The following is a 27,222-nucleotide window of genomic DNA, read 5'->3' as shown; positions in this document are numbered from 1 at the left end:
GTAGTGGAATGTTTTCCCTATTTCTTAGCGCTTGGCATGTTTCAGACCTTTATTTGCCTTTCATGTTGCTACTCGCCGGCTTGGTGTTTTCGTCGGTTATTTTGCCGAAATTTCACTTTCTATCTCCACGTAATTTGTACTGTTATCAACAGCTTGTTCTACATCAGTTGAAACCAAACAACTCGTTTTTATACTCGTTTTAAAGGTCATCATGTGCCAAATTTGTTGGTCAGGGGCGTCACTTTTCCTTGAAAAAGAGTTTGCTTAACACACTGGCAGAAATTGAAAACGTTTCCCAAAGACTTATCAAGAAAACGTTCTAAAATTTCCTGAAAGCGTTCGCCTTTGACAATCTCTCTTGACATACGACCGATGGATTACATGACTTGAATACTTGTCAAGTAATTCATTTGAAGTCGAACGAAGATCTTCTTTATCGAGCATCTCCAAGAAAAGTTTTCATGGAATAAAAAAGTTATGTTGTTACCTAGTTACCAAATGTGAAATATTTCCAAATTATTCACATCAGTGAATCTAATATCGGCTTTAACTAACAAAGGTGAAATTCCCCCTTAAATAAAACCGTGACAGCTCATAGGGAAGTTGCGCGTATGCAAATTGACTGTCGTAGACGAAATTCAGGCAATTCAGCTCTTGTTTTTCAGCATTTATCGTTTCAAAGTTATTATTGATGTACTTCTTCAACCAGAACATAATACTCTAAAACACTGAAGGGAACATACAGCGGAATCCACGGACTGTTGTGAAAACACAACAAAATTGAGGAAAAAAATGATATCTTTTACTATATATCATTAAAATATATAACGCAAGCTCATATAATAACTAGATGTTTCTAAGACTGAAATACATGCCAGTTCAAATGATTAATGTAAGAAAAACATTCTCCCCGGTAAAATATGGCCTCAAAATAATCAATATGAGGTCTTAAATATTAGAGACATATGTAATATCAACACTACGTCTCTTAAACAGGTGACTTATCTTTGTTTCATCGGAAGCTTTTTAACTGAACAGCAAATTAGACAAGAATTAATATGTCACGGATAGATTCTGAACCGGAAGTCCTCGGAGTCTAGGAAAGTTTTAAGTATATGCATCAGCTAATGTTTTTCTTGCGTCGGAACTATTCGGTTATAAATGACGACGCCTTTTGAAGAGAAGCCTTTTGCATTCTTGCTTTATATCTCTTTTGAAGATAGCGTAAACTATTGGGTTTATTCAAGAGTTACTAACTTGTAGAGTTATTTTACAAAAAAATCGTTACCACATTTGTGACCAGTTAAAAATAATAAACTACAACGCAAGAATATTCCGTAACACAATAGAAACACACACGTTACCAAAACCACCCATTTTACAACTGAATTGTTTCGAGTTTGAACTTTAACGATACGATGATGAAAATGCAATTGCGTAGCTAAAGTGTGATCTCAAGAGTTCTGCTTGTAAACAATAAGAAACATAGATGCAAGAAAAAAGATTAAAATTACGCACAAGGTTGCCTCAAAAAGCAAATACAAATAGCCGACGATAGTCGGCTATTTGTATTTGCAATACACAATAGCCGACGTTTACCTTGCCTTTGAGAGATACCTTTTTCATGTATATTATTACTAAGTAAAAACATGATTTCTCGTGCAATTTCTTGTAAAAGGGCACTTGAAAAATATTCAGAGACTACAAATTGCACTCACCCTACGGGCTCGTGAAATATTTGGTCTTTGAAAAGTTTACTCGAATTTAACACCAAATTTCACCCGAAATCATGTCAGTACTAATTTATGCTGTTACCTACAGGCTGTTCCGTATCATTTGAGGCTAAGAACTCGTTTCCATATTCGTTTTAAACGTCATGCAAGACGTGTGGGTCAAGTGCGCCACCTTTCAACGAAAAGCTGTGTATTAAAAACACGAGCAAAACCTGTCATGAAGACTTTTCACGAAAACTTTACTTTGAACTTTCCTGAAAGCGCTCGCCTTTCTCCGTAAGAGCGGTCCGGTCGATTTCGCTCGAGAAACAGATTTCGTTAATTTCTTGTGTGTTGCAAGACAGCTATGTACTTATATGAAAACCACAATCCGCCTGATTGGATCTTTTTGTTTTCCCGATTTTTTTCGGCAGTCAAAGTTTACTCGAACTTGTAACTTGTTAAACTTTATCTACAGCTAAATCAGAACAGGTTGATATTTTGTTAATAAGAGCCCCCTTGATTAAACGCCTTCCTTTCGATGAGAAAGCACCCAAAAAGATGAATCATAACATGCTTATTGCAATTTCATATATATGAAAAAGGGGGTCATCGAGCAAACAAAGGCAAAAGTGAGGCTGTAGTGTTACTGTGGTAACCATTTATGTCATGACAAAAAAATAACATCAAAATGTTAAGAAGAATATAATCATTTTTTGACACCATTTTCAAAGGAACGTGATAAGTATGTTTGTATCGATTTTAGTTTGAAAGATTTGCACGTGCTGATTCAAGATCATGAATTTTAATCTTTGGAAATGATTTGATATTCAAATGAGTTTTCTGACTTTGAACGACGGGCTGAATACTAACGACAAGCTTTTCGGTTATTTTTGTGCGATCGTGAGCAATAGACTCTAATAGAAATATCGCGGCAACCGTAGAAATACCACAACTATTGCGTGTAGATAACTTATCAGTTATTGAAATCGTTGTCCAGATTCAAATTAGACTTGGAAACAGCGCTCGAACAGTAGCCTTGCGAAGAGCCACTGCTAAATTACAAATTGTCTCATATTAACAATTAGCGCGCTCGAACTCCCTAGAATCGCGATAATCGATTCCCTTGCAATTTCGAAAAAAGAGACCGGTCGTCATTTATCTCCCATGTGGGGAGAGGAAGAGGAGGCTGGATGATACAGATGGCCACAATGGTCATAAGCGATACTACAAATATGAAGATTGCCCGCGAAAGGCTGCCTCGCAAAATATTTGTTAATAGATCAATAATAAAACTAGTCAAGAAATTGCTTTAGGTTAAGTTTTCAAAGGGATTGTTGTGGGTCGAAAGTACCCGAACCACGACCTCTATCTAAGAACTGACGGATACTATGTCAACAATGTTGCTCACAGCTCGTTGTCAACGTTAAGATTCTAAACATATTTTGTATAGGGGTATCGTCGGATTGAACTACATGTGGTTCAAGCGATCTGGTAAAAAACTGGACACATCAATCGAAAAGGAATGTGATATGGTTTTACTCTTCTTATTTTATTATGCAAGGCAAACTTGTAATTTTAAGAACCAGATGTTTCTTACATCAAAATACTTGTCAGCTTCAATGGTTTGAAGAAAAAACATCACTCCATAATAAATTTTGCTGCAAATTAAAGTCAAGTATTTCAAAGCATGGAGTGCTTCGGTTGTAACCTGCCGAGAACTCAAAGCCACGTTTCCACTGATTTTCTCCTTAATGGCTGTCCATGACTACTCTGTTGTTCTTGCGTCGGATCTATTCTGTTGTTTATTAACGACGCCTTTTGGAAAGAAGCCTTTTGCATTCTTGCTGTATATCTCTTTTGAAGAAAGCATAAGCTATAGGGTTTATTCCCGAGTTGATAACTTGTAGAGGTATTTTGTAATGAAAATCATTACCACATTTATGACCGGTTAAAACTAAAAAACTACAACGCATCATTATTCCGTAACATGATAGAAACACACACGTTATCAAAGCCACCCATTTTACCGCTGACGCCTTGTTTTGAGTTTTAGCTCTAGCGACCATATGATTAAACGGCAATTTCATAGCTAAAGTGCGATCTCTAGAGTAAATAACAAAAAACATGGATGCAAGAAAAAAGATTAGAATTATGCACAAGGTTATCTCGAAAGGCAAACTCAAGTAGCCGCAGATAGTCTCGATACGATCGATTGTAATGAGTCCAATTAACACTAAAGTAAAAGTGAAAAAAAAAGGAATTCCCCAAGATGTTAGAACCATTTGAATGACTCGACGGCGCTTCATGAAAGTCAAGTATTTCAAAGGTTTCACCACAGCAACATAACGTTCCAGAACTAAACTAACCAAGTTTGTTCCAGAGGTGTAAAGAGTTAACATCCATAAGAATATGACAGTTAATCCCTCTGTCGAGCGTGGAGTGCATTCGGTTGCAAAGCTGCAGAAAAAACGTGAAGGAACAATAATCATCCCAACACCAAAATCAGCCACTGCTAAAGACACGACAAATGCGTTGGTTTTGGTGCGAAGCTGACGTTTATTGCAGACGAGGAAGATGACAAATCCATTTACAACCATCGTGAGAATGCTGAGGAACCAGCCGAGAACCCAAAACCACGTTTCCATTGAATTTCTTCTAAAAGGCTGTCTAGGACTTTTCAATTGCTTTCTTCGGTCAAGCCAAGAGTATTTTGAAAGGTTTTAAGGATGAATAATGTAATTGTATTTATATAGAGTTTTTAATCAATCATCTGGCCTCATCTAGCCCAAGCAAGAGTTAATTAGGGCAATATATGCTGTTTCACTAAGACATATTCAGGGTTGCAAACATCCATCACTTTATAACGTTCTTGTCAGACGCTTCATGCACGGAGTTTGACGTCTGTTTATTGGTTTTCAAGAAGAATGAACCAATCAGAAATTGATGACAAACGCAGAACATTTTTGACTACATCTTCTAATGTGTTTTAATTCAAAGGAAATTACGGCGGTCCTTTTTTGAGACTATCAGTATAGCATGATAGTGCAAATAAAATGCGAATTAACGAAACTTAGCCAACAACAATAATTTCATAATTATCAATCGGTCAGTGTTAAGCGTAAATCGCCCCCTTTTGTTGCCGAGTTAAAAACGTTTTTAACAAATAAAGAAGCCTCGAAGCACTGTTCTGTTTTAAAGCATTTCGGAAGCGGCGTTGTTTGTATTTTAAATCGCCATACGGACTCGTCAAAATACGGCACAACTCGCAAAAATATTCAACGATACTACACACCAAAACGTCTAAGAAGATGTATTTGTCCACAGCTTGTTCTACATCAGTCGAAACCAAGTAACTCGTTTTCATACTCGTTTTAAAGTTCGTCATGTGCAAGACTTGCCAAGTGCCTCACTTTTTTTTAAAAAATTGTTTGCTAAACTGTGGTGTTCGGATGGCACGAGAAACGGAGATATATTCTTTGATTTCAACACAGAACTTTTAATAACTTCTAACATGTGTCGTCGCCATTACCGGAAGTGATCATACATCGAATCATGAACGGAAGCGAGGCTGAATTAATGTAAACGTAAATCGAATACAGCACATCTCCCCCTTTAAGATAATAAAAGAGAAACTACTTAGACATACTTGTTTCTTATCTAGCGTGAAATTCAAAATCAAAACAACGTCAATCAAATGTCCTCAAGTAATCGTCATTTTGTTAAGAAACACATCCTGGGTAGCTATTGTCGTTTGCCTCTGCACTAAGTCTCACACACACTAGAATACGCGTTCATAGTTATGACTTTCTGTCTGAGAAACCAGAGAAAATCTGGCCAGAAAGTATAACTTCACTTATGGCACATAATCCTTCAATCTAGATGAGGGCTTAGATTGACGGCCAGATCTGGTGTACACTTTTGATGTGCCAGTTCCTTCTGCAGTGTTAGCAGTTTGGGGTGAAGGAAGTTTAGGTGATGGAGGTACTGGCACCGGTGTGGGTTTGGCTGGAGATGTAGCTGCAGCTGGGGGTGGGGGTGGTATCTTGTTGATCTGTACTCTATTCCTTCTATATGACCCAGTGTCCGTATGGATCACATAAGAACGAGGTGTGCACTTCTCCACTACTATTCCAGACTGTCCTCTGTCTTGTACCATCACTTCATCTCCCTTCTCTAAGGGAACAAGAGGCCTCGCTGAATGCCTTCTGTCAAAGTGCAGCTTCTGTTTGGTTTTGTGATTGTCTTCAAACTGACGTAGGGCATGATTCTGCACAAGGTTTGGGGACAGCTGAGACGGGGCCACCGGCACTTTGGTTTTTAGCCTCCTTGACATCATTAGCTCAGCTGGAGAATAACCATTAGCCAATGGTGTCGCTCTATACTGTAGCAAAGCAAGATAAGGATCTTGAGAGCCAGCTAGGAGACGTTTAGCTGTTTGCACTGCTCTCTCTGCTTCACCGTTGCCTGAAGCATGACCTGGGCTGCTAGTGACATGTCGAAACCCGTAATCTAAAGTGAACATCTTAAATTCCCTTGATGTATAGTAGCTGGCATTGTCAGATTTTACTTGATCTGGAATTCCGAATCTGGAAAATGCACGTTTCATCCTGTCTATGACCTCTGCTGAGGCGGTTGAACTCAGACTAGCTACCTCTATCCATCTGGAGTAGTAATCAATCATTACTAAATACAGTCTTTTATTGAGTTCATAGACATCAGTGGCTATGTATTGCCATGGTCGTTGTGGGAGCATGGTAGGAACTAGAGGTTCTGGAGGATTTTTCCTGTTAGACTGACACTTGCGACAGTTTTCAATTAACTCCTCTATATTCTTCATCATGCTTGGCCACCACACTGTGTTTCTGGCCAATGCCTTGCACTTGACAATCCCTTGGTGACCGTCGTGGATCTTATCCAGGACTTCCAATTTCATAGACGATGGTATAACGACTCGAGGTCCCATCATCAACAGCCCTTTAACCACTGTCAGCTCTGCTCTATGAGCAAAATAAGGGCTGACTAAACCCTTGACATTATGTTTTTCAGGCCAACCTTCAGCTACATAGTTCATAATTTGCCTGCATGCTTCATCCTCCTGTTGATGGATCATAATATCATCTAATTTGCTATCACTGATAGGCATTCCAGCTATGACTTGATGAGCAAATAAGTTCACTTCCTCATGAAATGAATCACCTGATTTGGCTGGTGTTGGAGAACGGGATAGCGTGTCGGCAGTGTACAACAGTTTTCCTGGCACATGAACAGGTGTGAACGAGTATCTCATGAGCCTCATTCTCATTCGTTGAATACGTACGGGTAGTTGATCCAACTCCTTCGTGGATAGCAGTGGTACAAGAGGCTTATGATCAGTCTCTAGTATAATATCCTTTCCCAGAATGTAATCTGTGAATCGTTCACATGCGAAGGTACTAGCTAAGGCCTCCTTTTCAATCTGGGCGTACCTTTTCTCTACATCCAGAAGGCTTTTGGACGCATACGCCACTGGCGCCCACCTGTCACCGTGCTTTTGCAAAAGCACTCCGCCAAGTCCGTATGAAGACGCATCTGCTGACACCTTGGTCTCTAGTGAAGGATCATATATTTGCAACACTGGGCTGCTCGTCAAGCATTGTTTAATCTCTTTAAAAGCCTGTTCCTGTGCTGGACCCCAGCACCATGCACTGTGAGAGCTCAAGAGTTCACGTAGAGGTTGTGTCATAGTAGCAAGGTTGGGTACAAACTTCATGAGCTGGTTCACTGTACCCATCAGACCTCTTACCTCACTCACATTCTCTGGAGCACGCATTTTCAATATAGCCTCAACCTTCTCTGGAGAGCTTTCCACACCATTAACTCCGATCCGATGACCTAGAAAGTCAATCTGGCTTTTGCTGAATTGGCACTTATCCTTATTCAAGGTGACACCTGCTGCTTTCAGCCGTGTTAATGTCTGTACGAGTCTCTCGTCATGTTCCTCCTGGTTCTTTCCGAACACGACAATGTCATCCATGAGACATACCACACCTTGTTGACCACCTAGTATTCGGTAGATCTCACTCTGAAACTTCTCAGGGCCAGATTTGATACCGAAGGGAATTCGCTTATATCGAAATCGACCAAATGGTGAGATGAACGTGGTCAGTTTCCTTGAATCTTCATCCAAGCAGATTTGGTGGAAGCCCGCATTGGCATCCAGTTTAGAGAAAACCTTAGCACCTCCCATCAGAGCAATTGTATAATCCACTGTGGGGAGCATGATTCTTTCTCTCTTCACTACTTCGTTAAGCTTCGTGAGATCCACACAGATCCTCACTTTGCCATTTCCTTTAGGCACCACAACCATAGGAGAACACCATTCCGATGGTTCTGTGCACCGTTCTATAACATCTAGCTCGATAAGCTTGTCAAGTTCAGCTTTGGCTAGAGGAAGTAGTGGAATAGATATCCTCCTGGGAGTCATCACACTGTATGGCTCTGCGTTTTGCTCGATCTTAATCTTATATTCTCCTTCTAGCTTTCCTAAGCCTTTGAACATTGATCCGAACTCCGCTGACTGGATAGGATCTGACGTAACTTTTCCAATGAACTTAACGACACCTAGATCTGCACAAGCGTCTCTACCTAGCAATAGAGAGCCTTTGGGGAACACATATATATCCTCTGTGATTGTCTGATCACCTTTCTTTAGTTCTGCAGTAAAGAATCCAAGAGTTGAAAGGTTGCTTTGATCTGGGCCACTAAGAGGCCTGTCAGGCTTCTGCAAAATGAAGTGTGAAAACTGTGTATCATACACAGCTTTGGAAATGACTGTCACATCTGCTCCAGTATCAACAGCAAATTTCAGGCTCTGACCTGACACCTGGACTTCCGTAAACCATGCACTCCTACGTTTCCTGTTGTTGATACTCTCAATAGAGTAACTTTCATCACTGATGCTTCCTAAGAAGTAGTACTCATCTGAGTCAGACTGCACTTCTGCTACCTCTTGTACAGACCCTTTTCCTTTACTACTCCTGCAGACCAATGTCCTGGGCGTTTGCACTTGTTACATTTACTGTCTTTTGCAGGGCATCTTTCTCTGGGGTGCACCTCCTTTCCACACCACCGGCATGACCGGCTATTCGACGCCTGGGAGCAATTTGATGCACTTCTTTGCTGCCCGTTACTACGTGGTCCCTTGTCACGAGGGCCTCCTTTCCGCCTATGTTGAACTGCCTGCACTTTAGAAGTCTCTCCTTTTATATCCTGAGCCCACCTTCCAGAACATTCTTCTGCTCTACACTCATTTATCGCTTTTTCTAAAGTCAGTTCACCATCTCTCAACAGCCGTGCTCTGACCTTATCACTATTTATACCCAATACGATCTTATCTCTGACAAAATCGTCCTTTAGTTCACCGTAGGCACACGTAGACACGAGAGTGTTAATTTGTGATAAGAAATTATCGAAACTCTCACCTTCTGATTGCGTATACCTGTGAAACTTGTAACGTTCATAAGTAACATTTGTTTTCGGCGTGCAGAACCTCTGGAATTTCTCCAGAATTAATTCCGGATCCAGTTTGTCCTCTGCTGGTACATGTTCCTCCCCTTCGGGGTCACCTACCGCTGGAGCCCATGTGAAGCCATTGTAGATTTTCAGCGCCTCCTCACCTGCGAGATTTAGCAGTATAGCACTTCTCCTTTCCTTACTGGCAGTAGATAATCCAATGGCGTTCACATATAATTCGTACTGCTGCTTGAACAACTTGAAATTCTCACTTGCATTTCCCGATAGACAAAGAGCTTTCGGTGGTGGAAGATTCGTAGCCATATTTCCGCGTAATTCCTGATCACTGATCGCTAAATATCCGTTCTGGACACAGTTTATATCTTCTTGTCCACTTCTGACACCATGTGGTGTTCGGATGGCACGAGAAACGGAGATATATTCTTTGATTTCAACACAGAACTTTTAATAACTTCTAACATGTGTCGTCGCCATTACCGGAAGTGATCATACATCGAATCATGAACGGAAGCGAGGCTGAATTAATGTAAACGTAAATCGAATACAGCACATAAACACACCAGCAGAAATTAAAAGCATTTCACAAAGACTTATCAAGAAAACGTAACATAAAACTTTCTGAAAGCGTTCACCTTTGACAAACTCTATTGACATACGACCGTTGGATTACATTACTTGATTACTTCTCAAATAATTCATTTTTAGTCGAACGAAGGTCTTCCTTAACGAGCATCTCCAAGAAAAGTTTTCATGGAATAAAAAAGTGTTGTTACCTACGCTACCAAAAATGTGAAAAATTTCCAAATGAAAGCGGGAAATTAAAAGTATTTATATCAGTGAATCTTATGTCGGCTTTGACTAAAAAAGATGATCTTCAATTCCCCGCTAGATTAAACAGAGCTTATGGGGAAGTTGCACATATGCAAATCGACTGAAAAGTCAGGCAATTCAGCACTTTTTTTCCAGCATTTATCGTTTCAAGTTATCATGTAATTCATCAAAAAGAGCTTTATACTCTGAAACATTGAAGAGAACATACAGTAAAAAACACAGCAAAATTGAGAAGGAAAAGGATATATTTTTACTGTGCATCATTAAAATAAACAACGCAAGCTCGTAGTTATAAGAACCAGATGTTTCTAAGACTAAAATACATGCCAGCCTAAATGATTAATTTAAGAAAACCATTTTCTCCAGTAAAGTACGGCCTCAAAATAATCAATATGTGGTCTTATCCCCAAGACTTCTCTTAAACAGGTGACTTATCTTTGTTTCATCGGAAGCTTTTAACTGAACAGCAGTTTAGATAAGAATTGATATGTCACGGATAGATTCTGAACCGGAAGTCCTCGGGATCTAAGGAAAGTTTTGAGTATATTCTTCAGTACATTAGCTAACGTCTTTCTTGCGTCGGAACTATTCTGCTGTTAAATAATGACGCCTTTTGAAGAGAAGCCTTCCGCATTTGTGTTTTATATCTCTTTTGAAGAAAGCGTAAACTTTAGGGTTTATTCCGGAGCTAATAACTTGTAGAGTTTTTTTGTAATAAAAATCGTTACAACATTTACGACCAGTGACAAATTATGAACCTCACACGAGAATATTCCATAACACAATAGAAACACACACGTTACCAAAACCACCCATTATACAGCTGATTTGTTCTGAGTTTGAACTCTAACGAAACGATAATTAAAATTCAATTGCCTGGCTACAAGGCGATCCCTAGAGTTCAGATTGTAAATAACAAGAAACATTGATGTAAGAAAAAATATTAGCATTAGGCACAAGATTATCTCGAAAACAAATACAAGGAACCGACGATGGTCATGGCATGTTTGAATGAATTGAGTCTAACTGACAATAAAGAAAAAGCAAGAGTTAAAAGAAAAGGAATTCCCCAAGATGTAAAAACTACTTGAATGACCCGGCGGCGCTTCATAAAAGTCAAATATTTCAAAGGTTTCGACATGGCATTGTAACCATTTACAACCATCGTAAGGATGCAGAGGAACCAGCCGAAGATACAAAACCACAATTTCTTTGAATTTCTTGTTAAAGAAAATTTTTATGCAAAAACGTTTTAGGCAAAAAAGAATTGTTTATATAAGGGATTTATAAAACCATCTCGCTCCTATCAACCTTTAAAAGTTACCAAGGACAATGGATAATGTTTAATTAAGTAGCATTCAAGGCTGCAAACATTTATCATCTTAGAACGTTCAGTCAGACGCCTTCTGCAAAAAAAGTTTGACGCCTGTCATTGGTTTTCAAAAAGAATGTACCAATCAGAAATTGAAAACAAGAACGGAATATTTTTTACTTTATCATCTGATGTGTTTCATTTCTCAAAACAACAGCAGAGTGCAGATAAGATGTGAAATAGTGAAAATTGTCCTCTATTTGGCCGAGAACAAGAAATATGTCAAATGCCAATAATTTCAAGCGTGAATCGCCCCCTTTCAATATCAAATGAGTGACGTTAACAAAGATAGAAGCCTCGAAGCTCTGTTCTGTTGTAAAGCAGCGGGAAGCAGCCGTAACACAAAAGAAACGTAGGGGGAAACACGAGACGTAATCGAGAACTTTCTCTACTCTTTAGCGCTTGGCATGTTTACAAACCTCTCATTTCCCTTTCCTGTTACTACTTGCCGTGTCAGTGCTGGCGGTGTGCGTACTCTGATTGCGTTGCATTATGGTCGTAAAACGAAAATTGAGTCATTTGCATCCTGTCGCGGTCGAGTAAACGTCTCTGGTAGCAGCAAGATAGCGTGAATAAACGTGGAATGTAATGAGGATTCACTGTCTGTTGCCGTTCCTTCGAAAGTTCAAAAGTGTTTTCAGGCCTGCGCGACTCACGTTCTTCCTCCGTGACAAGTTCCTTGTTAGGAGGCAACTGAAGAGATTCAGAAAGAATCGAAATTGCAGCTTTGCCGAAGAATCTATTCATTTGGCAGCAGTCACGCTCACAGCCGATGGCTCTGTTAATAATAACAAATTCGCGAGTTATTTAACAGGGAATCGACCCTTGACATGCAAATGTATTACAAAGAGACAGCGACCTTCTAATACACGAATTGTTTTTTTTTTATGTCATGCACTTAAAGGCCTAAATATGGGATTCGCGAAAGGAGAAACCCAAATTCGTCACGCTTAACGTTTAATAAAAAAACATACAGATTTTCAAATATGCTTAAAAGAATAGGGAATACTCCGAATAAGGTCTTGAAAACCGTATCTCTGGAGTTATCTTCCGCGGGAGAGACAGTATGTACTTGAAAATAGAGAAAATAGCGCGCACACATAAAAATATCACCTTTTGTAACACAATCTCATCCGGCTTTGCCAAACCTCAAGAACATACAGACAGGGAAATGACAGGAAACTAACCCTTATTATCACATCGCAAAGGAAAGTCATTGAAATATATTTTAATAAAAGCTGAATTTTCAGGTCAGAGATTTAAAAGCGCAAGCGAATGGCAGGAGTCGCACAGGCCTATCAACACCTTTTAACGATCGACTGCCTTTTGTTTTCCGGTGTTCTAGCAGATTTGAACCCGTCCAGATTTGGACCCCCGGTCCAAATTCGCTAGCGCTTCCTAAGTGCTTTAAAACAGAACAGAGCACAGTCAAGGCTTCTCTATTTGTTTTATAATAAAGAATCCGTTAAATTTCCCAAGAATTACTTTCAATTTTCAAAATAACAGTGTCGTCAGCATGCTCTCTACTCTCAGAAATCACACTACAATAAGCCAATCAGAATCCCTGTTAGAATGGTTCAAATAATCTGATGATCTGTCAAAAATGTCAAACCATCAAAGTTCATATTCTGCAATAGTTTACAAACTAAAATAGCTCGGCATTTCGAATTTAACACCTTTGCCTGAAGTTTTTTTAGTTTCAGTGAAATTCGGCCCAATGGTGGCTCCCAAAAATACGCAACTTATTTCACATGAAAAGAAGAAAACAAAATGTTCAAGGTGAGTGTTTTATGAATGAACGACAGCCGAATTCACCAGGACATGAAGATCGATCGGAACGACAGCGCCGTAAACCTCGGCTGCAGTAACTGATGTGGCCTTCCACTCAGTGCATCGGAAAGGTTATCAGAGCAAGGTCTTATTTTTCCATCCTAAGGGTAGTCGATGTAGTTCTTGAGGCTTGCTCCACTGCGATGACCGAAGATCGCCATGATGAGTTAGCCGCGATAGACCTCAGCATGATCGCAGTCGCTCTGACACCGTCATAATTTGTATGAATTTTAACAGTTATGCCAAGTTATATTTTTCATCATTCTTGTTTTTTTCTGTTTTGTTTCTGAACACGAAACTTTATATACTATACAAGTGTTAGCTGTGTTTGATTTTTATTACCGTATGTAAACTTGCCATCTAACTGAGCGTGAAAACCTTTAAAACTCGGACTGTTCATTTTGTTTTATCTTTGAGGATTTTTGTCTCTGCTCACGTTACTGTAACTTAAATTACTGCGCCTGGCATTTTTGCAAACCTTTGCTCGTTGGTTCCGAAATTTCACTTTCAATTAACGAGAGAAAAGCTAGAAAGAAGTCCCGGAAAACGTCAGACATAGTACAATTTGGCAGATGGGGTGACAGCTTTAGCTCAGTACTATGCTCTATACTCTCATAGAGCACGCTCTTTTAACCAATGACAGCACGCATTACATCCCAACTTTATTATGATTCCTTTCATTTGTTTACTTCCAGATTTTTTCGTGTATGCTTGACGCCCTTCTAAAGAAAAATAAACTGTGAATATGCGCATGCCTATCGTTTGATGATTACTCTTTATTTGTGAATGCAAATCATCATTATCCTGATCAAAAGCTCAAATGTGGTGATCACTTTTTATAGACTTATAACATGCTTACTGCAATTTTGTATCTATGAAAAAGGGGGTCATCGAGGAAACAAAGGCAAAAGTGAGGCTGTAGAGTTACTATGGTAACCATTTATGTCATGAAAAAAAAATAACCTTAAAACATTACGAATAATTTGATAATCATATTTTGACACCATTTTCAAAGGAACGTGTGTTTGTATCGATTTTAGTTTGTAAGCTCCTTCGATGTGCAAGACTGATGGCAAATTCATTAATTTTTAATCTGCGAAATTGGTTTGTAATTCAAATGAGTTTTCCGACTTTGAACGACGGGCTGTATAATAATAACGACAAGCTCTTCGGTTAGTTTTGTGCGATCGTGAGCAATAGATGGATTTTTTTTAAGACTTAGTAGACTCTAATAAAGAGGTAAAAATATCACGGCAACCGTAGAAATACCACAACTATTGTTTGTGGATAACTCTTCAGTTATTGATATCGTTGTCCAGATTCAAATTAGACTTGGAAAAAGCGCTCGAACAGTGGCCTTGCGAAGAGCCACAGCTAAATTCCAAATTGTCTCATATTAACTATCAGCTCGCTCGAACTCCCTAGAATCACGATTTTTTTTCGATTCCCTTGCAATTTCGAAAAAAAATTGACTCCAAGAGACTGGTCGTCATTTGTCCCCTGTGGAGGGAGAAAGAGGAGGCTGGACGATACAGATGGCTACAATGGTCATAAGCGATGCTAAAAACATGACGATTGCCCCGCGAAAAGTTGCCTCGCAAAATATTCGTGAATAGATCAACAATAAAACTAGACAAGACATTGCTCTAGGTCAAGTTTTCACAGGGATTGTTGAGGGTCGAAAGTCCCCGAAGCACGACCTCTATCGAGGAACTGACGGATACTATGCAAACAAAATGCTGCACACAGCTCCTTGTCAACGTTAAGATTCTAAACATATTTTGTACGGTATCGTCGGATTTAACTATAGGTGGATCAAGCGATCTGTTACAGAACCGGACACATCAATTGACAAGGAATATGATATGTTTTTACTCTTTTAATTTAATAATGCAAGGCAAGCTCAAAATTTTGAAAACCAGATGTTTCCTACATCAAAATAAAAGTCAGCTTCAATGATTTAAAGAAAAAACGTTTCTCCAAAGTAAATTTTGCTGCAAAATAAAGTCAAGTATTTCAAAGCAATGAGTGCATTCGGTTGTATCCAGACGAGAACCCAAAACCACGTTTCCATTGAATTTCTTTTTAATGGCTGTCCTTAACTACTCTGTTGTTCTTGCGTCGGAACTATTCTGTTGTTTATTAACGAGGCCTTTTGAAAAGAAGCCTTTTGCATTCTCGTTGTATATCTCTTTTGAAGAAAGCATAAGCTATAGGGTTTATTCCAGAGTTGATAACTTGTAGAGGTATTTTGTAATGAAAATCATTACCACATTTATGACCAGTTAAAAATAAAAAAACTGCAACGTATCATTATTCCGTAACACGATAGAAACACACACGTTATCAAAGCCACCCATTTTACTGCTGACGTGTTCTGAGTTTTAGCTCTAGTGACCAGTTGATTAAACCGCAATTGCTTAACTAAAGTGCGATCTCTAGAGTTCAGATTGTAAACAACAAAAAACATGGATGCAAGAAAAAAGATTAGAATTACGCACAAGATTACCTCTGAAATCAAACCCAAGTAGCCGCTGAGAGTCTCCATACGATCGATTGCAATGAGTCCAATTGACACTAAAGGAAGAGTGAAAAGAAAAGGAATTCCCCAAGATGTTAAAACCATTTGAATGACTCGACGGCGCTTCATGAAAGTCAAGTATTTCAAAGGTTTCACCACAACAACATAACGTTCCAGAACTAAACTGACCAAGTTCGTTCCCGAGGCGTAAAGAGTGAACACCCATAAAAATATCACAATTGATCTCTCTTTTGAGCGTGGAGTGCATTCGGTTGCAAGGCTGCAGAAAAAGCGTGAAGGAACAGCAATCATCCCAAAACCAAAATCAGCCATTGCTAAAGACACGACAAATGCGTTGGTTTTGGTGCGAAGCTGACGTTTACTGCAGACGAGGAAGATGACAAATCCATTTACAACCATCGTGAGAATGCTGAGGAACCAGCCGAGAACCCAAAACCACGTTTCCATTGAATTTCTTCTAAATGGCTGTCTATGACTTTTCCATTGCTTTCTTCGGTGAAGCCAAGAGTGTTTTGAAAGGTTTTAAGGATGAAAAATGTACTGTGTTTATATAGAGTTTTTATTCAACCATCTGGTCCCATCTCACTCACGTACAAGTTAATATGGCAATATATGTTGTTTAATTAAGTCATATCCATTTACAACCATCGTGAGAATGCTGAGGAACCAGCCGTGAACCCAAAACCACGTTTCCATTGAATTTCTTCGAAATGGCTGTCTATGACTTTTCAGTTGCTTTCTTCTTCATCCATCACTTAATAACGTTCTTGTCAGACGCCTCATGCGCGGAGTTTGACGTCTCTTTATTGGTTTCCAAGAAGAATAAACCAATTGCAATCAGAAATTGATAACAAACGCGGAACATTTATTTAATTTATCTTCTAATGTGTTTTAATTCAAAGAAATTACGGCAGTCCTTTTTTGAGACTATCAGACAGCATGATAGTGTAAATAAGATGCGAAATAACGAAACTTAGCCAACAACAAATAATTTATTTCAATAACAATAATTTCAAAATCATCAATCGGTCAGTGTGAAGCGTAAATGGCCCCCTTTTATTATCAATTAAAAGACGCTATTAACAAATAAAGAAGCCTCGAAGCACTGTTCTGTTGTAAAGCATTTCGGAAGCGGCCTTGTTTGTATTTTTACTCGCCATACGGGCTCGTCAAAATACGGCACAACTCGCAAAAATGCTCAGCAATACTACACACCAAAACATCTAAGAAACTATACTTATTCACAACTTGTTCTACATCAGCTGCAACCAAGTAACTCGTTTTCATACTCGTTTAAAAGTTCATCGTGTGCAACACTTGTGGATTAAGTGCGTCTCTTTTCTTAGAAAATTGTTTGCTAAACACACAAAACGAAATTAAAAGCATTTCACAAAGACTTATCAAGAAAACGTAATGTTATAAATTTCCTGAAAGCGTTTGCCTTTGACAATAACTCTCGACATACGACAGACGGAGTACTTGACTTGAATACTTGTTAAGTAATTCATTTTTAGTCGAACGAAGATCTTCTTTAACGAGCAGCTCGGAGATGTTATATCATTGTTACCTACGCTACCAAATATGAAAAATTTCCAAATGAAAACGGGGAAATTAAAAGTATTTATTTCAGTGAATCTTATATCGGCTTTGACTAACAAAGATGATGGTCAATTCCCTGCTAAATTAAACAGAGCTCATGGGGAAGTTGCACATATGCAAATCGACTGTCGTCGACGAAAAGTCAGGCAATACGGCACTTTTTTTTCCAGCATTTATCGTTTCAAAGTAATCACGTTATTCATCAATAAGAGCTTAATACTCTAAAACATCGAGGAGAACATACAGTAAAAAACACAGTAAAATTGAGGAGGAAAATGATATATTTTTACTCTGTATTATTAAAATATATAACGCAAGCTTATAGTTATAAGAACCAGATATTTCTAAGACTAAAATACATGCCAGCCTAAATGATTAATTTCAGAAAAACATTTTCTCCTGTAAAGTACGGCCTCAAAATAATCAATATGTGGTCTTATCAACACTACTTCTCTAAAACAGGTGACCTTTCTTTGTTTCATTGGAAGCTTTGTAACTGAACAGCAGTTTAGATAAGAATTCATATGCCACGAATAGATTCTGAACCGGAAGTCCTCGGGTACTAGGAAAGTTTTAAGTATATGCATCAGCTGATGTTTTTCTTGCGTCCGAACTATTCTGTTGTGAAATAACGACGCCTTTTGAAGAGAAGCCTTCCGCATTCTTGCTTTATATCTCTTTTGAAGAAAACGTAAACTTAACGGTTTATTCCGGAGATAATAACTTGTTGAGTTATTTTGCAATAAAAATCGTTTCCACATTTATGACCAGTTAAAAATAAAAAACTACAACGCAAGAATATTCCGTAACACAATAGAAACACACACGTTACCAAAACCACCCATTTTACAGCTGATTTGTTCTGTGTTTGAACTTTAACGATCCGATAATTAAAATTCAATTGCCTGGCTACAGTGCGATCTCTAGAGTTCAGATTGTAAACAACAAGAAACATGGATGTAAAAAAGATTAGCATCAAGCACGAAAAGAAAATAGAAGTAGCTGACGATGGTCATCGCATGTTCGAATGAATTGAGTCTAACTGACAAGAAAAAGTAAGAGTGAAAAGAAAAGGAATTCACGAAGATGTAAAAGCCATTTGAATGACACGGCGGCGCTTTATCAATGTCAAGTATTTCAAAGGTTTCCCACGGCAATTTATCCATTTACAACCATCGTGAGGATGCAGAGGAACCAGCCGAAGATCCAAAACCACAATTTCATTGAATTTCTAGTTTAAGAAAATTTTAAGCAAAAACGTTTTAGGCAAAAAAAATTGTTTATATAAGAGTTTTATAAAACCATCTCGCTCCCATCAACTCCTAAAATTTACTTAGGACAATGGATAATGTTTAGTTAAGTCGCATTCAAGGCTGCAAACATTTCAATCGGTAACTTGATCGGAAATTTCACTCGCTATCTGCGTGTAATAATGTACATGAAAAACTTACGCGCGTCTGATTGGCTGAAACGAGTCCATTTTTCATGTAAAACGAGTGCAAAGTTGTAACACGAATGCAATATTGTTGTCTTTGAAAAATTTACTTGTGCTTACTAACACCAAATTGCACTCGAAATCATGTTGTTATTTATACTTAAAATATACACGAAAAATTTACGCGCTTCTGATTGGCTGAAACCGAGTGCATTTGTCATGTAACACTGGTGCAAAGCTGGAACATGAATACAAATTACAAATAGCGGGCACGCTGTCAAAATTTCATTTGCCTTGCCTTTGAGAGATGCCTATTTTTTTGTATATTATTACTAAGTAACAACATGATTTATCGTGCAAGGGCTTGCCTGATAAATTTTCAAAGACTACAAATTGCACTCGCAATTTGCTACGGGCACGTGAAATATTTGGTCTTTGATAAATTTACTCGATTTTAACACCAATTTGACTCGTAATCATGTCAGTACTACTTTGTGCTGTTACCTACAGGTTGTTCCATGTCATTTGAGGCTAAGAGCTCGTTTCCATATTCGTTATAAACGTCATGCAGGACGTTTGGGTCAAGTACGCCACTATTCAAAGAAAAGTTGTGTGTTAAGAACACGAGCAAAACCTGTCACGAATACTTTTCACGAAAACTTTATTGTGAACTTTCCTGAAAGCACTCGCCTTTCTCCGTAAGAGCGGTCCGGTCGATTTCGCTTGAGAAACAGATATCGTTCATTTCTTGTGTGTTGCAAATTTCAAGACAGCTATGTACTTGTATGAAAACCAAAGTGCGCCCGACCGGGTCTCTTTATTTTCCCGACGTAAATTTGAAGGATAATTTAGGAAACAAAACGAAACAAATCAAACAAATCTGAGAAACTAAGCTCAAAAGAGATAGCACTGCCGTGTAGATCATGTCTAGCTAAACCCATCGAGACGACCTTCACAAACACCTGGTTTCAAACAATTGGGAAGACTGAAATAAACCCCTACCGGTTCGGCTTGGTGAGTAGAGAGGTTGAGGGGAGGGGGTGAGGCGAAAATAGCGTTAGATGACAAAACTTGGGACAAAAATCAAAGGTGCGCATGATCATCTCTGACTCCATATCTTTTCCTAAAAGGAATTTTCTCTCTTTCATTCATAAAAATAACACTGCTCCAAGTCGCCAGTTGTTAATAGTCTGAGAGTCGTCTACCATATCTTTACGAAGTTCAGATTCTAGTCCTGCAAATACAGCCCTGTTTTATGTGGTTATTACGTATCTCAAAGCACTACATAATAAATAACTAGGGCCGTAGCCAGACTTCAGAACAAGACGAGGCAAGTTTTGGAGCGCCGAAGGCGCGAGCCGCTAGGGGAGTCTGGGGGCATGCCCCCCCCGAGAAAATTTTGAAATCTAGAGGCTCAGAAATGCTCTTTTAACCGATCCCATTTTTTCTAGGGATTATTTTCTCAATTAAACGTTTCTTCAAAAAAAATTAAAAACGCCAAAATCAAGACGAGGTAATCGCCATGCTAGCTACGGTCCTGATAACACAAGTCATAAGAATATATTTGTTTGTGAAGTCGAGGTCCAGTGGTAATAAATTCATTCTGCATTGTAGAAGTTGTTAAAGCTGATTCTTAGTAGAAAGTCAGCCAAGTGCAATTAAAAACCTCTGCGAACAAGTTTACCAACAACTGAAAAAAAAGATTCGAAAAACATTAGTGTTAATTTAAATCAAGCGGTTTTTCAGGATATAGTGTTCTCCTTTAGGGCGGTAACCGTAAAATTTACAGCCCGTAGTATTTCTTGTTAGTGCCTAAAATCGCTTAAAATCTTAAAAAACTGAACAGACTGCTCTACCAGTTTGAAGATTTATTTTTCCTCTTCTGCTCAAATTAAGGAGAGCACCTTTATTCAGAGAGCACAACACGCCGGATGCACCTTTTTTGTGCAGTAGTACGAACCCATCGCTGACTCGCAGATGACCAAAAGATAAGAAAAAATAAAAACATTTATTCCATCCGAGTGCTTTTCTCTAACGTGTTATGAAACCAACTCAGAAAACATCACAACGTCCAATCAGAGACAAGGAAGCTATTACAAGGAGCCAATGAGAATTCAGACAAAAAACAAGGAGATTGCCCTGAAGCGCGGGAAAACGTGAACGGACTAAGCGAAAAAAAAAACAACAACAACAACAACAACAAAAAAAAAAACCAGTTCTTAGCTCCGCAACTGACAATATTCAACAGACTCCTGTTACACCTTACACATTCTCCAGTCCCAAGTACTGTGAACGAAGAATTCCTCGCGAAAAATGTCATTTTCCGCAATATCTCACCTGTGAAGAAAAAGGTAGAGTTTCTTTGAACACGTAATGAGTATTACGCATGATGTCATGTGCGGGATGAGTCACGTTCCCTGCACTGGGGTCATTTTGCCATGGGGACGCCGAAAGCTGCGCATGCAGTTTGAGTATAAGCGTGCCTAGATTACTTATGACGGTCATTACAGGCGCTGCCTTTCGACTGAGCAGGGAACAGAAAATGGCTTTTCGGAGGTACTCCGTGTGTTGGTTGTGCAACTCGTCCAGGCTTTTTTCCTGGATAAGTAAAATCAAGAATTGCTGTGAACAGCGGTGAACGTTCTAAACTATGCAATCTTTTTCATAAAAAAGAAAAAAAGAAAAAAAAAAGAAAAGAAAAGAAAAAAGAAAGGCGATCAACCTCTGGATACTTAACACTAAAATGGAGAAAGTTATGCGAGCACGCTATCATTATTATGGCTTCAGCGCGGGCTTTTCTTTGTCCGCCGGGAAGGCCTTATGCAACGTGAGCCAGCCAGAGGTCAGGAAGGAGTCTGGCACTGGTAACCTCATTATTAGTACCAGGCCCAAGGCAAACTTCTCCCCAACTCTTCTCAAATCTTACGGCGGCAAGGGGGTTACCGAGCAAATAAAGGCAAAATCGGGGCTTTAGGGTTAATACGGTAACCATTTATGTCATGGAGGAAAAATAACCCCATAATGTTAGAAATTATTTGATAATATTTTGACACCATTTTCAAAGCAACACGACAAAAGTGTGTTTGTGTCGATACATTATAGAATATTTGTTTAAAGTTATGAAAACCATCTTCAACTACCCTAATTCTAAAACTCTGAGCACGATGGACTGTGTATATTGTTGAAATAAGTTTAAAAATAAAATAGGAACTGAATTAGTAAATAAGCGATCAATACAATAATAATGAAAAAACAAATTTCTCGCTGCCGCCTCAGGAGTTACTTGGTTAGATGAAAACTGTCATGGCGGCTACGAATGGGATGGAGTTTGCCTTACAGTGTACATGCTGTACTGTCTAATTACTGCCCCCTTCGACTTGTCACTCTGTAATTTAATTGTATTTCAATCCAATATGTATTAATACATGAGTTATTTACCTTGGGAAAAGTCGGGACAGAGTGTCGTTCATCAATTGGCCGCAAACTGGCTGAAAAAGACGCTGAATTTCTTTTTTTAGTTCGTAAGCTCTTTCCATGTGCAAGACTAATAGCTAATTCATAAATTTTAATTTTTTAAATGATTTGTAATTCAAATGAGGTTTCCGACTTTGAACGACGGTCTGAATACCAACGACGAGCTTTTCGATTAGTTTTGTGCAATCGTAAGCAATAATTGGCTATTTTTAAGGCTTAGTAGACTCTAATGAAGAGGTAAAATACCGCTGCAACCGTAGCAATACCACAACTATTGCTTGTAGATAACTCTTCAGTTATTAAAATCGTTGTCCAGATTCAAATTAGACTCGGAAACAGCGCACGAACAGTAGCCTTGCGAAGAGCCACTGCTAAATTCCAAATTAGCTCACTTACTTCTGTTTTATTTTATTACCTATCAGCTCGCTCGAACTCCCTGGAATCGCGATGATTTTTTCGATTCCCTTGCAATTTCGCGATAGCAGTTTCTCCTTTATTTCAAACTACACCTGTCCCGACGAAGAAAATTACGGTCGAAGGAATGGGTGTTTTTTTTTTCAATTTTCGATAAAGAATGAAAGGGAAAAAGAGAAGGAAGGGAAATTAAAGGAGAAAGGAACGTGCACTCGAGTCTAACCTCGCGCTCATCCTCATGAGGGTCATTTCTTTCGGGGTACCAGCGGACGACCTGTACGTATTTCAACCTCTAAAGAGAATATCAATTGTTGACTTACTCTCTTGACTTCACTATAACAAAACTTGGCTCCATGAGACTGGTCTCATTTATCTGATTTATCCTGTGGGGGGAGGAAGAGGAGTTTGGACGATACAGATGCTACAGTGGTCATAAGCGATGCAACAAACATGAAGATTGCCGCGCGAAAGGCTGCCTTGCAAAATCTTCGTTCATAGATCAATAATAAAAACGAGGCAAGAAAATGCTTTAGGTCAAGTTTTCAAAGGGATTGTTGAGGGTCGAAAGTTCCCGAAGCACGACCTCTATCGAGGAACTGACGGATACTATGTCAACGAAATGTTGATCACAGCTCCCTGTCAACGTTAGGATTCTAACCATATTTTGCACGGTATCGTCGGATTGAACTACGCGTGGATTAAGCGATCTGTTACGGAACTGGACACATCAATTGACAAGGAATATGATATGTTTTGCTCTTTTTATTTTATTATGCAAGATAAGCTCATAATTTTAAGAACCAGATATTTCTTACATCAAAATACAAGTCAGCTTCAATGGCTTAAAGAAAAAAAATTACTCCAAAGTAAATTTTGCTGCAATCGAAAGTCAAGTATTTCAAAGGTTTCAAAGCGTGGAGAGCATTCTGTTGTAAGGTTGAAGAAAAAGCGTGGAGGAACAGCGATCATCCGAACACAAAAATCAGCCACCGCTTAAGAAACGACAAATGTGTTGGTTTTGGTGCGAAGCTGACGTTTACTGCAGACGAGAAAGATAACAAATCCATTTACAACCATCGTGATGATGCGGAAGAACCAGCCGAGAACCCAAAACACGGTTTCCATTGAATTTCTTTTTAATGGCTGTCCTTAACTACTCTGTTGTTCTTGCGTCGGAACTATTCTGTTGTTTATTAACGACGCCCTTTTAAGAGAAGCCTTTTGCATTCTTGCTTTATATCTCTTTTGAAGAAAGAGTAAACTATTGGGTTTATTCCAGAGTTAATAACTTGTAGAGGAATTTTGTAACGAAAATCGTCACACGATTGAACAATTAAAAATAACAAACTACAACGCATCATTATTCCATAACACGATAGAAACACACACGTTATCAAAGCCACCCATTTTACTGCTGAAGTGTTCTGAGTTTTAGCTCTAGCGACCATTTGATTAAACCGCAATTGCTTAGCTAAATTGCGATCTCTAGAGTTCAGATTGTAAACAACAAGAAACATGTATGCAAGAAAAAAGATTAGAATTACGCACAAGATTATCTCGAAAAGCAAACACAAGTAGCCGAGCATAGCCATGATACGATCGATTGCAATGAGTCTAGTCGACACTAAAATAAAAATGAAAAGAAAAGGAATTCCCCAAGATGTTAGAACCATTTGAATGACTCGACGGCGCGTCATAAAATTTAAATATTTCAAAGGTTTCACCACAGCAACATAACGTTCCAGTACTAAACTAACCAAGTTTGTTCCAGAGGCGTAAAAAGTGAACACCCTCACAAACATCATAATTAATCCCTCTTTTGAGCTTGGAGGGCATTTGGTTGTAAGTCTGCAGAAAAAGCGTGAAGGAATAGCAGTCATCCCGACACCAAAATCAGCCACTGCTAAAGACACGATGAATGTGTTGGTTTTGGTGCGAAGCTGATGTTTCCTGCAGACGAGGAAGATGACAAATCCATTTACAACCATCGTGAGAATGCTGAGGAACCAGCCGAGAACCCAAAACCACGTTTCCATTGAATTTCTTTTAAATGGCTCTGTAGGACTTTTCAATTTCTTTCTTCGGTCAAGCCAAGAGTGTTTTGAAAGGTTTTAGTATTAAAAACTGTTTTTATATTTAGTTCTTAATCAACCATCTGGCCCCATTTAGTCTGCGTAAAAGTTAATTAGGCCGATATCTATTGTTTACTTAAGTCATATTTAAGGCTGCAAACCTTAATCACTTTCTTTTGTCGGACGCTTTGTGCACGGAGCTAAACGTCCGTTAATTGATTTCAAGAAGAACGAACCAATTAGAATTGATCACAAACGTGGAACATTTTTGACTTCATCTTCTGATGTGTTTTAATTCAAAGGAAATTCAGGAGTCTTTTTTTGAGAATATCAATACAGCATGATGGTTCAAAACTCAGTGTTAAGCATAAATCGCCCCCTTTACTATCAAGTTAAAGACGTTTTAACAAATAAAGAAGCCTCGAAGCTCTGCGTTGTCGTAAAGCACTTGGGAAGCGGCTAGAATGCGAAAGTGATGCAGGGAAAAACACGAGACGTAGTGGAATGTTTTCCCTATTTCTTAGCGCTTGGCATGTTTGCAGACTTTTGTTTGCCTTTCCTGTTGCTACTTGCCGGCTTGGTGTTTTCGTCGGTTATTTGGCCGAAATTTCATTTTCCATCTCCGTGTAATTTGTGCTGTTATCGACAGCTTGTTCTACATCAGTTGAAACCAAACAACTCGTTTTCATACTCGTTTTAAAGGTCATCATGTGCAAGACTTGTTGGTCAAGGGCGTCACTTTTCCTTGAAAAACTGAGTTTGCTTAATACACTGGCAGAAATTGAAAACGTTTCTCAAAGACTTATCAAGAAAAAGTTCTAAAATTTCCTGAAAGCTTTCGCCTTTGGCAATCTCTCTTGACATACGACCGATGGATTACATGACTTGAATACTTGTCAAGTAATTCATTTGAAGTCGAACGAATATCTTCTTTATCGAGCATCTCCAAGAAAAGTTTTCATGGAATAAAAAAGTTATGTTGTTACCTAGTTACCAAATGTGAAATATTTCCAAATTATTCACATCAGTGAATCTAATATCGGCTTTGACTAACAAAGGTGCAATTCCCCGTTAAATAAAACCGTGACAGCTCATAGGGAAGTTGCGCGTATGCAAATTGACTGTCGTAGACGAAATTCAGGCAATTCAGCTCTTGTTTTTCAGCATTTATCGTTTCAAAGTTATTATTGATGCACTTCTTCAAACAGAACATAATACTCTAAAACACTGAAGGGAACATACAGCGGAATCACGGACTGTTGTGAAAACACAACAAAATTGAGGAAAAAAAATGATATCTTTTACTATATATCATTAAAATATATACAACGCAAGCTCATATAATAACTAGATGTTTCTAAGACTGAAATACATGCCAGTTCAAATGATTAATGTAAGAAAAACATTCTCCCCGGTAAAATATGGCCTCAAAATTATCAATATGAGGTCTTAAATATTAGAGACATATGTAATATCAACACTACGTCTCTTAAACAGGTGACTTATCTTTGTTTCATCGGAAGCTTTCTAACTGAACAGTAATTTAGATAAGAATTAATATGTCACGGATAGATTCTGAACCGGAAGTCCTCGGAGTCTAGGAAAGTTTTAAGTATATGCATCAGCTAATGTTTTTCTTGCGTCGGAACTATTTGGTTATAAATGACGACGCCTTTTGAAGAGAAGCCTTTTGCATTCTTGCTTTATATCTCTTTTGAAGAGAGCATAAGCTATAGGGTTTATTCCAGAGTTAATAACTTGTAGAGGTACTTTACAATAAAAATCGTTACCACATTTGTGACCAGTTAAAAATAATAAACTACAACGCAAGAATATTCCGTAACACAATAGAAACACACACGTTACCAAAACCACCCATTTTACAACTGAATTGTTTCGAGTTTGAACTTTAACGACACGATGATTAAAATGCAGTTGCGTAGCTAAAGTGTGATCTCAAGCTGTAAACAATAAGAAACATAGATGCAAGGCGCAAGGTTGCCTCGAAAAGCAAATACAAATAGCCGACGATAGTCACCGATAGTCATCAATAGAATGAATCGAGTCTAATCGAAAATAGAGCAAAAATAAGAGTGAAAAGAAAAGGAATTCCCCAAGATGTCAAACCATTTGAATGACTCGGTGGCGTTTCATAAAAGTCAAGTATTTCAAAGGTTTCACCACAGCAATGTAGTGTTCCAGTACTAAAGTAAACAAGTTTGTTCCTGAAGCACAAATGAAGAACACCTATACTCTCATTACATGTAAACTTGCTATTTTATCGGAGATGCACTCATTTACCATGCTACAGAGTAAACGTGAAGGAGCAGCAAACATTCCCAAACCAAAATCAGCCACTGCTAAAGACACCACAAATGCGTTGGTTTTGGTGCGAAGCTGACGTTTACTGTAGACGAGGAAGATGA

The sequence above is a fragment of the Pocillopora verrucosa genome, chromosome 11 (genome assembly GCF_036669915.1).
Source record: "Pocillopora verrucosa isolate sample1 chromosome 11, ASM3666991v2, whole genome shotgun sequence".
Lineage (NCBI taxonomy): Eukaryota > Metazoa > Cnidaria > Anthozoa > Scleractinia > Pocilloporidae > Pocillopora > Pocillopora verrucosa.
Note: the sequence above shows the minus strand (reverse complement) of the source record.